Source organism: Triticum aestivum, chromosome 7B, assembly GCF_018294505.1.
Source record: "Triticum aestivum cultivar Chinese Spring chromosome 7B, IWGSC CS RefSeq v2.1, whole genome shotgun sequence".
NCBI lineage: Eukaryota > Viridiplantae > Streptophyta > Magnoliopsida > Poales > Poaceae > Triticum > Triticum aestivum.
The window spans coordinates 107,539,365-107,552,024 of record NC_057813.1 but is presented as its reverse complement, the minus strand read 5'-3'; positions in this window follow the sequence as shown (position 1 = coordinate 107,552,024).

The following is a 12,660-nucleotide window of genomic DNA, read 5'->3' as shown; positions in this document are numbered from 1 at the left end:
GCATTGGAGCTGTAGGAGCTGTAGCTGGTGCAGATGATGTGGCTCTAGTGTCTGTCACAGGCACTGCAGCTGACCTCTAAGCTCTAGGCACTCTGGCAAATGCATCAGTGGTTGTCTTGCCCTTCCTCTCCTGCATGTCATCCTGAAGTTGCTCCACAACTGACTGAATCTCAGTTACTTTGACATCTAGATCATAGAATTTTCGTTCCATGATTCTTTCCAGGCTCTCCTGGTTTTGAGTTAGGGTGGCCAACCCCTTCTCAATCCGCAGAGTTGATGCTATCAAGTAACCAAGCTGCTCCTGCTTGTTCTTCAAAAAGTACTCAGATGCCTCCTCTTGAGTTGGCATCTTGGAAACCTTCTCTTTCCTTGCCTTCTCCTTCTTCTCTTGAGCTTGTACTAATGATGGTTCATTCTCATTCATTACAACTTGATTGTCCTCAAAGTCTGGATAGAGAGCAAAGTGTTCTTTATCCAACAGATATTTTCCTGTGCCCATCTTTAAGTTAATCAACTCCTGAATCTGTGGGGCATATCCACAACTCCTCTTTTGGTCTACTGAAGTCCTCTTGATAGTTTCAACTATGAGGCTCATGACCTTGAATTTCTGGGGCACATCAAAAATGTGAAGCAAGTTAATTGCATGCCCTCTGATCATGTTGTGGTCACCTGATTTGGGCAACAGAGTGTGCCTTAGGATCCAGTTGATCGTTGGCAGCCCTGACAAAAGAAAATGAACTGATCCAAACTTGAAAGTCTCAAGTGCATCATCAGGGATCTCCTTGTACATCTGTGACATTGAGTTATGATCCATTTTCTTCTTGGCATAGATATCCAAGTCATCTTCACTCTCCTTTGAGGCATTGATCAGATTTGCCCATTCCTCTATGGTTGACTAGTACCTTGTACCTTTAGACATCCAAACTATCCTCCCATCTGGATAGAAATGTGCTGTGGAGTAGAATTGCATAATGAGTTCATCATTCCAGTTGGTGAGCTTCTGCCCAAAAAAATCTGCAATTCCACATGCAATGAAACTGTCTTGCACTCTAGGATAGTGTTCCTCATTTTCTTCCATGTAGGTCCAGTCAACCCACCTCATATCACACACTATGGGCTTCTTGTCCAACAAGATTGTCTCATAGAAGTCTTGCTGTTCCTTTGTATGGAACCTGTAATCAACAGCAGTCCTTCTCCTGGTGGCATATGGATCTGACATTCTCCATAGCCTCAACCTTGAGTCTCTCCTGATCTTCATGTTCTCAGCCACAGGATGAGCATCATTGTGGTCTGGAATCTTGGGTTTGAGCTTCCTTAAGATCTGATTGTCTTCGTCTTCCTCAGTAGCAACATCAGGCATTGGGGCCTTGTTCTTCTCAGCTGCTGGTATACTCCTGGTATTCCTCTTTGGTGCAATACTGGGCTTGGGGCAACTTTGGGTGCTTCTTTGGGCTTTGATGTTACAGCCCCTGACTTTATAGCATCACCCATTAGCTTTTGTGCCTTGGGTGCTGGTTCAGCAACCTCTTCTTCTTCTTCCATCATGGAAGGTTGACCAACAACTCTGGCCATGGTCTTTTTGACCCTTTCCTTCCTTTTATTTCCTTCTGCAGCTGGCTCTTTGGGATCAGGCTTTTCAGGTTCTTGTGTTGATCCTCTGACCTTCAGCATTGGTGTCCTCTTGGCAGGAACCTTCCTGTTAAGTCCAGGCTTTGTGGTCTTTGCTGAGCCATACTCCTTTTTGAGCACTACCTTCTTGGAATTAGCCTCATCTTCAGCTGCCACATAGTCCTCATCCTCTGAGTCTGAGGTTCTCTTCCCTCTTGCTCTTGTGGCTGCTTTGGGCAAATTGCTAGGAGTACTTCTGCTGCCTTCATCTGAGGAACTGGAGGGACTAGTGCCCTCACTTATGTGAATCTGCTCTTCTGACTTGTTCTGACTATCACTTTGGTCTGACATGCTGCAAATCACTGACAGCTGACCCTGTGAATAGTTATAGATGAGGTAGAGTGGATGAGCATCACAAAATGCAGAGATTTTTGCAAAAGAATGATTAAAAAAACTTAGTTTTAGTTTTCCACAGAAAGCATTTCAGATCTACCGATTCTCAAACTTGGTGATACCGAAGCAGTTTTGGAACCTAAACTAGTGAACTCGGTCAGACCGAGTCACAGTTCGGTGGCACCGAGACTGCTAGGGTTTCACAAAGTTCTAAAATCGGTCACACCGATTTGTAATTCTCGGTCAGACCGAGACTTACTAGTGCAATGGCGTTAGCCAAATCGGTGGGACCGAGTTCTTCAACTCGGTGGGTCCGAGATGGTTTCGGCGGAAACCTAACCCTAAATTTTCAAATCGCATCTATTCTAAGGATTGTATTGTCTGGATAGGAGTGTTTCAATCGTGGCAACAATTATAATGAACACAATGTGCTAGGAATCAGACGAGGATAGCACTATGATCGAGTCCATACCCTAGTTCGGCGGTGAACTCGCTACGGCGGCAATGGCGGGGGTGAATTCCGTTGACAGCGGCAGAGACCAGCGACAGGGGGCGGCTGGCGACGAAGTCGACGATCCGTAGACCTAGTAGGCAGAGCGAGCTATGCGCGGGCGAGGAGTTTCGGAGAAAGTTTTCCAAAAATTTGCCCGTGTGAATATATAGCCCGACACTGTCGGTGTGACCGAGTGGAACAACTCGGTGGCACCGAGATGCATAACTGTATACAGTTACAGCAACTCGGTGTGACTGAAAAGTTCAAATCGGTTGCACCGAGATTGAAAACCTAGATCGACTTAGTGATCTCGGTAGGACCGAAATGGAGGAATCGGTCAGACCGAGAATCACAAAGAAGTTTTGGAAGTTTAAGTCTATGACGAATCAGGGACTCCGAGTGCTCCTCTCACATAGTGGTTCGAATCTGACTTGATCAAATTTTGTGATGTAGCATGAATAGAGTTTGAGATGAGAAAAGCATAGATAGCTAGAGAAGGTTCTTAGGCATTCTTGTCCATCCACTTGGCCAAAGAAAAAGAAGCCAATCAATCAAAACAACAAGTGGATGTCCTCGAATGAGTAAAATATGCTTCCGACATGCTCACACAATAAAATGACAAATGAAATATGCGACAAAGCATGCACAACCAATTCTAGCATCTATCAAACAATTGGCGATGACTAGGTCATCTATATATGAGTATATTGACTTAGGAGTCAAATGAGAACATTTGATCATAGGTCATACTCATCGTTTAAGCTCAAGTGGGGTTACCACTTTTACATAAAGCATTTATGTGTTCACATCATTAGAGTTGCTTTGACTCAATTCTTAGAGTTAAGCTCCCCCTAGATGTGAGATCCCCCCTTAGAGGGATAAACTAACCTTGGGTTTTGTCGATGATGACTTCATGTAGGTGTTGAAGATGTGGATGCTCAATGTTAATGTAGATCTTTTGGAGCAATCCTTTGGAGTGAGTTGCACTTTCAACATACCTACATGGGTTAGTCCCACAAGGAACAAACAAGAATATCCATAGACATAGAGTGATGCACACACAAAATGATGTCCATGAAAACATTAGGTTACCTTGTCCCTTGCCTTACCAACATGAGGGTTTGTGACTCCTTGAACTAGTGCAAGATATGGAAGATGGTTGCACTTGTCCTTGCCATAATGATATGAGTGAAAGATGTTGGCGGAGTCACCCTCAAGAACTCTCTAGTTCTTCTTCTTCGGGATCCACATCATCTTGATGGGAATCCTTGGTGTAGTAGTTGTGCTTGATGAAGTAGAACTTGACGTAGTCTTGGGAACCCACTTGACCAAGGCCTTAGGTGCTTCTTCAAATGCATCAATCTCCTCTTGAAGCTTGTCCTTGCCTTTGTTCTTGTGGTCTTGTGGTGGAAGATCATCTTGTGCTTGTGTTCCCTTGAAGGAAGTAGGATCATACTTCTCTTGTTGAGGAACAAACTTCGCCTTGGGGTATTGATCTTCTTCCCACTCAACTCCATTGGCATTGAACTTTCGTTCAAAACCAACACCTTGATTCTTCCGGTGCCTTCCTTGCTTGTGTACGATTTCCTCAAATTGCTTACTCCCGACAAGGCTCTTGTATACACCTTTCTCTATAATTCCCTTCAATAAGCTATTTTCTTGCTCAAGTGTAACTTGGCTAAGAGAATCATTAGTGGAATCAAGAGAACTACTAGAAGCAACAATATTGGATTTGTCATTATTATTGTTACTACTAGAGGAAGAATCCTTCTTGTTCTTGTTACTAGACTTGACTTGAGGCATGTAAGTAGATAAGAGTAAACGCTTGGCAATGTAAGAACTTTTCTTACGGAGATCATCATTGATTGCTTTTAGGAACTCATTCTCTTGCTCAAGATTGAGCTTTTCAAAGCGTAACTTCTCATGAGCCCTTAAAAGTTCTCGATGATCTTTGAAGATAGTTTCATGAGCTAACTTAAGAGTGTTTAGTTCTTTAGTTAGAAGCTCAATCTTCTCCTTATCATTGTCATTCGTTTTATCTTTATTAGCATGATTAATTGACGTTTCATCATAGTATTCATCACTAGAGTTGTTAATAAGTAAATCATCATCACCTAGCAAGTCATCTTCATCACTATTAAAATCAACATACTCGGGATGTCTTACCTTAGGACCTTTGGCCATGAAGCATCTTCCAATTCCTTCATTTGGTGAGTCAAATATGTCGTAGGAGTTGGTCGACACAAGTGCTAGACCGGTAACACCTTCATCTTGAGTGTGTTCGGAGTCGGAGTGATAGCTTCTCTCGGAGTGATGTTCAGAGTCGGAACCGGATACCCATTCACCAACATGAGCTTGATGTCTTCATTTTGTGTAGCTCTTTGATGACTTGTCCTTCCTTCCCGAATCCTTGCTTCTCCGGGATGTTCTTCGTTCATAACGATCTTCTCTACTCCTTCTCTCTCTTGGTGGTGATTCTTCTCTTCTACTTCTTCTCTTAGGAGAATCTTCTCTTCTTTTGTAGGGTGTCGTACACTCATTGGAATAGTGTCCGGGTCTCCCACAATTGTAGCAATTGCGCTCTCGACTAGAAGATCTTTTGTCATTGTAGGACCTTGACTTAGAGCTTCTTTCTTTGCTTATACTCTTGTAGAATTTGTTGAAGTTCTTCACCATTAAGCTCAATTCTTCATTGAAGGTTTGTTTCTCACTTGATGATGTGGGGGATTCACATGAGGCTTTGTAAGTACCACTTGACTTGTTGTGAAGTTCCTCCTTATCCTTGAGTGACATCTCATGAGCAACAATTCTACCAATGACTTCCGTTGGCTTGAGATTCTTGTAATTGGGCATCATTTGAATCAATGTGCACACGGTATCATATTTTCCATCCAATGCTCTTAGGATCTTCTTGATGGTGAATCTGTCGGTCATCTCTTCACTTCCTAAGCCGGCAATCTCATTTGTGATAAGAGCAAGCCTAGAGTACATTTCAGCGACACCTTCACCATCCTTCATTTTGAACTTGTCAAGCTGACTTTGGAGCACATCCAACTTGGATTCCTTGACGGAGTCGGTACCTTCATGCATATCAATCAAAGTATCCCAAATTTCCTTTGCATTCTCAAGACGACTAATTTTGTTGAATTCTTCAGGGCATAAACCATTGAAGAGGATATCACAAGCTTGAGCGTTGTATTGCAGCATCTTCAATTCATCCGCGCTAGCTTCACGGTTCGGTTCTCTCCCATCAAAGAATTCACCTTGCAAGCCAATACAAACAATATCCCAAATGACGGGGTTATGTCCGAGAATATGCATTTTCATCTTATGCTTCCAACTAGCAAAATTAGTGCCATCAAAGTAAGGACCTCTACGGTGATAATTTCCCTCGCTAGACGCCATACTCTCATAGGTTGTGAAACCAAGGCTATGACCACCAAAAGCTATGGAAATCAAAGCAAATGGAAACCTGGCTCCGATACCACTTATAGGACCTTGAAGTATGTCTAGAGGGGGGTGATTAGACTACTTGACCAATTAAAAACTTAACCTTTTCCCAATTTTAGGCTTTGGCAGATTTTAGCAATCTTTGGACAAGTCAAGCAATCATCACACAATTCAAGCAAGCATGCAAAGAGTATATAGGCAGTGGAAATTAAAGCATGCAACTTGCAAGAAAGTAAAGGGAAGGGTTTGGAGAATTCAAACGCAATTGGAGACTCGGATGTTTTTGTCATGGTTCCGATAGGTGGTGCTATCGTACATCCACGTTGATGGAGACTTCAACCCACAAAGGGTAATGGTTGCGCGAGTCCATGGAGGGCTCCACCCACGAAGGGTCCATGAAGAAGCAACCTTGTCTATCCCACCATGGCCGTCGCCCACGAAGGACTTGCCTCACTAGCAGTAGATCTTCACGAAGTAGGTGATCTCCTTGCCCTTACAAACTCCTTGGTTCAACTCCATAATCTTGTCGGAGGCTCCCAAGTGACACCTAGCCAATCTAGGAGACACCACTCTTCAAGAAGTAACAAATGGTGTGTTGATGATGAACTCCTTGCTCTTGTGCTTCAAATGATAGTCTCCCCAACACTCAAGTCTTTCTCATAGGATTTGGATCTAGTGGAAAGAAGATTTGAGTGGAAAGCAACTTGGGGAAGGCTAGAGATCAAGATTCATATGGCAGGAATGGAATATATTGGCCTCAACACATGAGTAGGTGGTTCTCTCTCAGAACTGGTAAGTTGGAAGTGTAGGTTTGTTCTGATGGCTCTCTCCATGAATGAAGAGGAGGTGGAGGGGTATATATAGCCTCCACACAAAATCTAACCGTTACACACAATTTACCAAACTCGGTGGGACCGATTCAACAGACTCGGTCAGACCGATTTAGTAAACCTAGTGACTGTTAGGATTTTCGGTGGGATTGACATGCAACTCGGTAGGACCGATATGGTTAGGGTTAGGGCATAACGTAATCTCGGTGAGACCGATTACACAAATTCGGTGAGACCGAATCTGGTAATTAGCTAACCAGAGAGTTGGTCAAGTAAACTCGGTGGGACCGATTCGCTCTTTCGGTGAGACCGAAAAGTTACGAAAGGGAAACAAAGAGTTTACATTGCAATCTCGGTGGGACCGATCGCTCACTTCGGTTAGACCAAAACGTTACGAAGGGAAACAGAGAGATTACAATCCCATCTCGGTGAGACCGAGATCCCTATCGATGAGACCGATTTGCCTAGGGTTTGTGGCAGTGGCTATGACATTTGAACTCGGTGGCGCCGGATAGAAAGAATCGGTAGGGCCGAGTTTGACTTTAGGTTTAGGTCATATGTGGATGTGAGAAAGTAGTGGAGGGTTTTGGAGCATATCACTAAGCACATGAAGCAAGAGGCTCATTAAGCAACACCTCATCCCTCCTTGATAGTATTGGCTTTTCCTATAGACTTAATGTGATCTTGGATCACTAAAATGTAAAATGTAGAGTCTTGAGATTTTGAGCTTGAGCCAATCCTTTGTCCTTGATATTTTGAGGGATCCACTTTCATCATCCATGACATGCCATTCATTGAGCTTTCCTAAAATAATAGTCTTGGAATAGCATTAGCTCAATGAGCTATATGTTGTTATGAATTACCAAAACCACCTAGGGATAGTTGCACTTTCAGGCTCGGCCACCTCCGATCTGGAGGCTGTGATGCAGGAACTAGGACTGAAGGAAGATGAGCTCCAGGATGTCATCGTGGAGGATTGTGAACTGCAGACCGATGCAACTCGGTGGATGGCGATCGCTAGGGTTCATACTGACAAACCCTACAGCCAATATTGGTTCTTCAGGAATATGAGGGTGGCATGGGATCTAGCACAGGAAGTGAAAATCAGGCCGCTTGAGGAAAATCTGTACTCAATGCAATTCTCGTGCTTAGGAGATTGGGAGAGGGTGATGGATGAAGGGCCATGGACCTTCAAGGGCAAAGCGGTGGTGCTTGCTAACTATGATGGCTTCACCAAACCATCTTCCATCGAGCTGAATAAGATAGATATATGGATACAGATCCATGACCTCCCAGATGGTTTCTTCCCAAAGGTCAAGGCACTATCTGCGACAGTTGGTGAATTCATCTATGCTGAACCAAAATCACAGGACTTTGAAGGGAACTTTGCATGAGTCCGAGTGAGAATTGATGTTACCAAGCCGCTAAAGAACGTTGTTTCTCTAGTTGTCAAGATGAAGGAAGGCATGGAGCGGGTGATCTTCAGGGTGAAGTATGAGAGACTTCCCGATTGGTGTGCTGTCTGTGGGTATTTGGGTCATCAGTTCAAGGAGTGTGGTGATGGAGTTCACGCTCCCAAGGCGCTGGTTTTGAAAGATCTTAAAGCGACATGGTTCAGAGGCCCAGGCAACGGTCCAGGAGAAGGCGGATCAAGGGGTGGCCGTGGTAGAGGCCGCGCTGGAAGGGGTGGCTGACGAACTGGTTCAAACATGCCACATAATCCCTTCGAGGAAGAAAACAAGGGTGCTACAGAGTACGACACAACGATGACAGAAGCTGGAAATAATAGGAAAAGGGGTGCAATCATCCCTCCTTCCCCGCTGCCACCGCCCAACTCTCAAGCAAACAAGGCTCTGCTGCTACCACCTTCAACAGCTCCTGAAAGTCCCTCATCGAAGCAGGATCCGAAGAGGACCAAGCCAAGTCCACCCACCACTGATTCATCCACCATAAAGACTTCAGCCATTGGCAAAAACATTGATGCGGGTTTGGCGGGCCTCCCTGGGGGGTCGCGCCTAGTGCAATGAGTCTACTTGTGTGGAACTGTCGCGGGGCTAGCAATCCCGCGACGGTTCGAGAGCTTCGTGATATCACGAGGCAATTTGCCCCCTTTGTATTATGCATCCTTGAAACTCAGATAGAGGGAAGTAGAGTTGAGAATCTTTCTGGTACTTTAAGTTTTAATAAGAGTTTTGCTTTAAACAACTCTGGAAGGAGTGGAGGCCTTGGTATTTTCTGGAATGATGAAATAAAGCTTGAGGTTGTGGGTTACTCCAAGTATCATATAGATGTTGCTACTGATGAGCTAGCTGATTGTCGGACACGCTTTACCTTTGTCTATGGGGAAGCTCAAGTTAGCGAGAGGTACAGGACATGGGATACGCTCCGAGGCATAGTTGGTGCAAATGATATTCCATGGGATGTCATTGGAGACTTTAATGAAGTTCTTCACGGCCATGAGCACGATGGGGGTGGCAACAGGAGCCAGGCGCAGATGGACGGTTTTCGCGATGCCCTTGACACGTGTGGGCTTTCTGACATTGGGTACAATGGGCAGTGGTGGACCTTTGAAAAGCGGGTGGCCGGTGGTACTCATACCAAGGTCTGTCTGGACAGGTGTGTGGCAAGCCCGGTGTGGCATCCGGCCTTCCCGGAAGCAAAGCTTGAGCACCAGTTAGCAGCTACATCGGATCATATTCCCTTGCTTCTACACCTACGTGAACCGCATGCATGCAGCCGGGCCCCACGGGCTTCTAAATATGAAATCTGCTGGGAACGGGATCTGCAGTTGACTGAAGTTGTGGCAGCAGGGTGGCGGGCGAATCCAGGAGATTCACTGGGATTGGTACGAGGAAAACTCCAGTCGCTGTCGTGCGAGTTAATGCGCTGGGATCGCCAGCACTTTGGGAACGTGCGACAGTAGATAGGCGAATTAAAAAAGAGCCTCCAGGTGCTTCAGGCTGCGCCGAATCAAACTGGACCATCTCACGTTGAGACAAAAATTGTGGATCAGCTAGTTGAATTATTCCATAGAGAAGAGCTGTTGTGGTGACAAAGGGCCAGGCTGGAATGGTTAGCACATGTGGATAAGAATACTTATTTTTTCCACCTACGTGCTAGTCATCGTAGGAGGAAGAATCAAATCAAGGAGCTGCAGCGCCCGGATGAACAGACCACGAGCGACTTATTGGAGATGGAGGGGCTAACAAATGACTTTTTTCAGCATTTGTATACCTCGGAAGGAGTAAACAACATGCACCAAGTGCTTGATACAGTTCCAACTCGTGTAACTCCGGAGATGAATGCTATGCTAAATGCTCCGTATAGCCAGGGCGAGGTGAAGCAAGCCTTGTTCCAAATGTTCCCACTCAAGGCACCGAGGCCAGATGGATTTCCAGCACACTTCTTTCAGCGTCACTGGGAAATTTGTGGTGAAGATGTAACCAAAGTTGTCCTGAGCATTGTTGAAGGCAATGAATCGGCGGAGTGCATCGATGAAACTATGCTGGTTTTGATCCCCAAGGTAAAAAAACCCCACACTTTTGTCACAGTTTCGCCCCATCAGCCTTTGTAATGTCTTGTACAAGATTGCATCGAAGGTGATCTCTAATCGTTTGAAGCTAGTTTTGCCTGACATCATATCAGAAGAACAGTCAGCATTTGTCCCTGGCCGCTTCATCACTGACAACATCATCACTGCTTATGAATGTCTTCATTTCATGAAAAGAAATAAAGCAAAGAAACACCAAGCGTGTGCTCTGAAGCTAGATATGATGAAAGCCTATGACAGAGTGGAATGGCCGTACCTTCAGGCTATCATGACCAAGCTGGGCTTCACTGAAAGGTGGGTTAATATAGTGATGAACTTGGTAACTACTGTGAAATTCTCACTCATGTTCAATGGTAAGAGGTTACAGGAATTTCAACCTTCACGTGGTATCAGACAGGGAGACCCAATATCCCCATACTTGTTCTTATTGGCAGCAGAGGGCCTTTCGTGCCTCCTCAAATCCAGAAGTGAGTCATCCAACCTTGAAGGTCTACAAGTGGCACCCTCAGCGCCGCATGTAAACCATCTCCTATTTGCAGATGACAGCCTGCTGTTCTTTAAGGCAAACGGTGTGGGAGCTACTGAGGTAACCCAGGTTCTGGAGATATATAGTCAGGCCACAGGCCAGTGAATAAATCATGCAAAATCAACTATATATTTCAGCAAAGGGGTGCCTGACAGTGTTAGGAAGGAGATCAAGACCTTGCTTAATGTGCCAAATGAAACTTTGAATGAGAAATATCTGGGGATGCCATCGGATATAGGGAGCTCAAAAAACGGGGCCTTCAAATATCTTAAGGACCGTCTTTGGAGCAAGGTGCAGGGTTGGATTGAGATGACTCTGTCAATTGCTGGAAAGGAGGTGTTAGTAAAAATCCGCCGCTCAAGTTGTGCCTGTCTTTTCCATGTCTTGTTTTAAGTTGCCTAGAGGACTATGTGAGCACTTAAATATGCTGATACACAAATTCTGGTGGGGGAGTAAGGAAGGTAAACGTAAACCACACTGGGTGTCCTGGGAAGCTATGACAAAACCAAAATGTATGGGGGGCCTAGGTTTTAAGGATTTTGAGTTATTTAACCTTGCCATGCTAGCTAAGCAGGCCTGGCGCATGTTGGAATCTCCTGACTCACTAAATGTTAGGTTGCTGAAGAGCATATATTTTCCCCACTGTTCCATCCTTGAGGCCGACCTGGGAGGTCATCCTAGCCAAATTTGGAGAGCCATTATTGAAGGCCGGGATATTATGAAGCAAGGTATTATAAAGAGAATATGCAATGGACAGTCTGCCAGAATTTGGGAGGATAATTGGCTCCCTAGGAGTGAGATGCTGAAGCCATATGGATGTTTAATTCAAACCCCACCTGAGCTAGTTTCTGAGCTAATTGATCCCACAACGGCAACTTGGAACAAGCACATGGTGGAACAAATCTTCATGCCTATGGATGCGAAGGTTATTCTGTCAATTCCCCTGTGTACTCGGAATATGTCAGACTTCTGGGGCTGGCATTTTGATCGACGTGGGACGTTCTCTGTCAAGTCTGCATATAACATGCTCGTGGATACAAAAACTTGACGAGAAGCTTGGCTTAATGGAGACGCTGGCTCCTCCAGCGATAACGGAGAACAAAAGGCATGGACTTATCTATGGAAAATTGCGGTACCGGGGAAGGTCAGAAAGTTTTTGTGGAGATTGTCGAAGCAATCAATGCCAACGGAGGATGTTCGAGCTCATAGACACATGTCAGATACCTCTACATGCGGTCTGTGTGGCGCGCCAGATTCATGGAGACACTCCTTGCTGGATTGCAACATGGCACGATGCACTTGGGCATTGGCGGATGAGGACCTCGTACATAAAATGTCAACATCAACCGAGCTTAATGCTAAGTGTTGGCTGTTTAACATGATGGAGGAACTCCCACATAATCTCTTTGTCACTTTGTCAGTAACGTTATGGGCGCTATGGCCAGCAAGGAGGAAAGCAATTCACGAGGGAGTCTTCCAGAGCCCTCAATCAATCCATGCTTTCGTCGCCAGGTTTATAAGTGAGCTCGACATGATCAAGGAAAGGGCGCCACAGCCGAGACAACTGAATGGAGCAGTTGGGGCCCGAATGCTACGTCCCAAAGCACCTCCAGAAGGTTTTGCAAAGGTACATGTCGATGCAGGAGTGCGGAGAGGAAGAGGTGGTGCTGTCGCGCCAGTTTGCCGGGACGATCGAGGTACCTACCTGGGCAGTTCTTCCCCGGTTGTGGGCAGCGTAGATGACCCTGCAGCCCTTGAAGCTATTGCATGCAGAGAAGCCCTTGCATTGGCGCATGACCTAAATCTACAC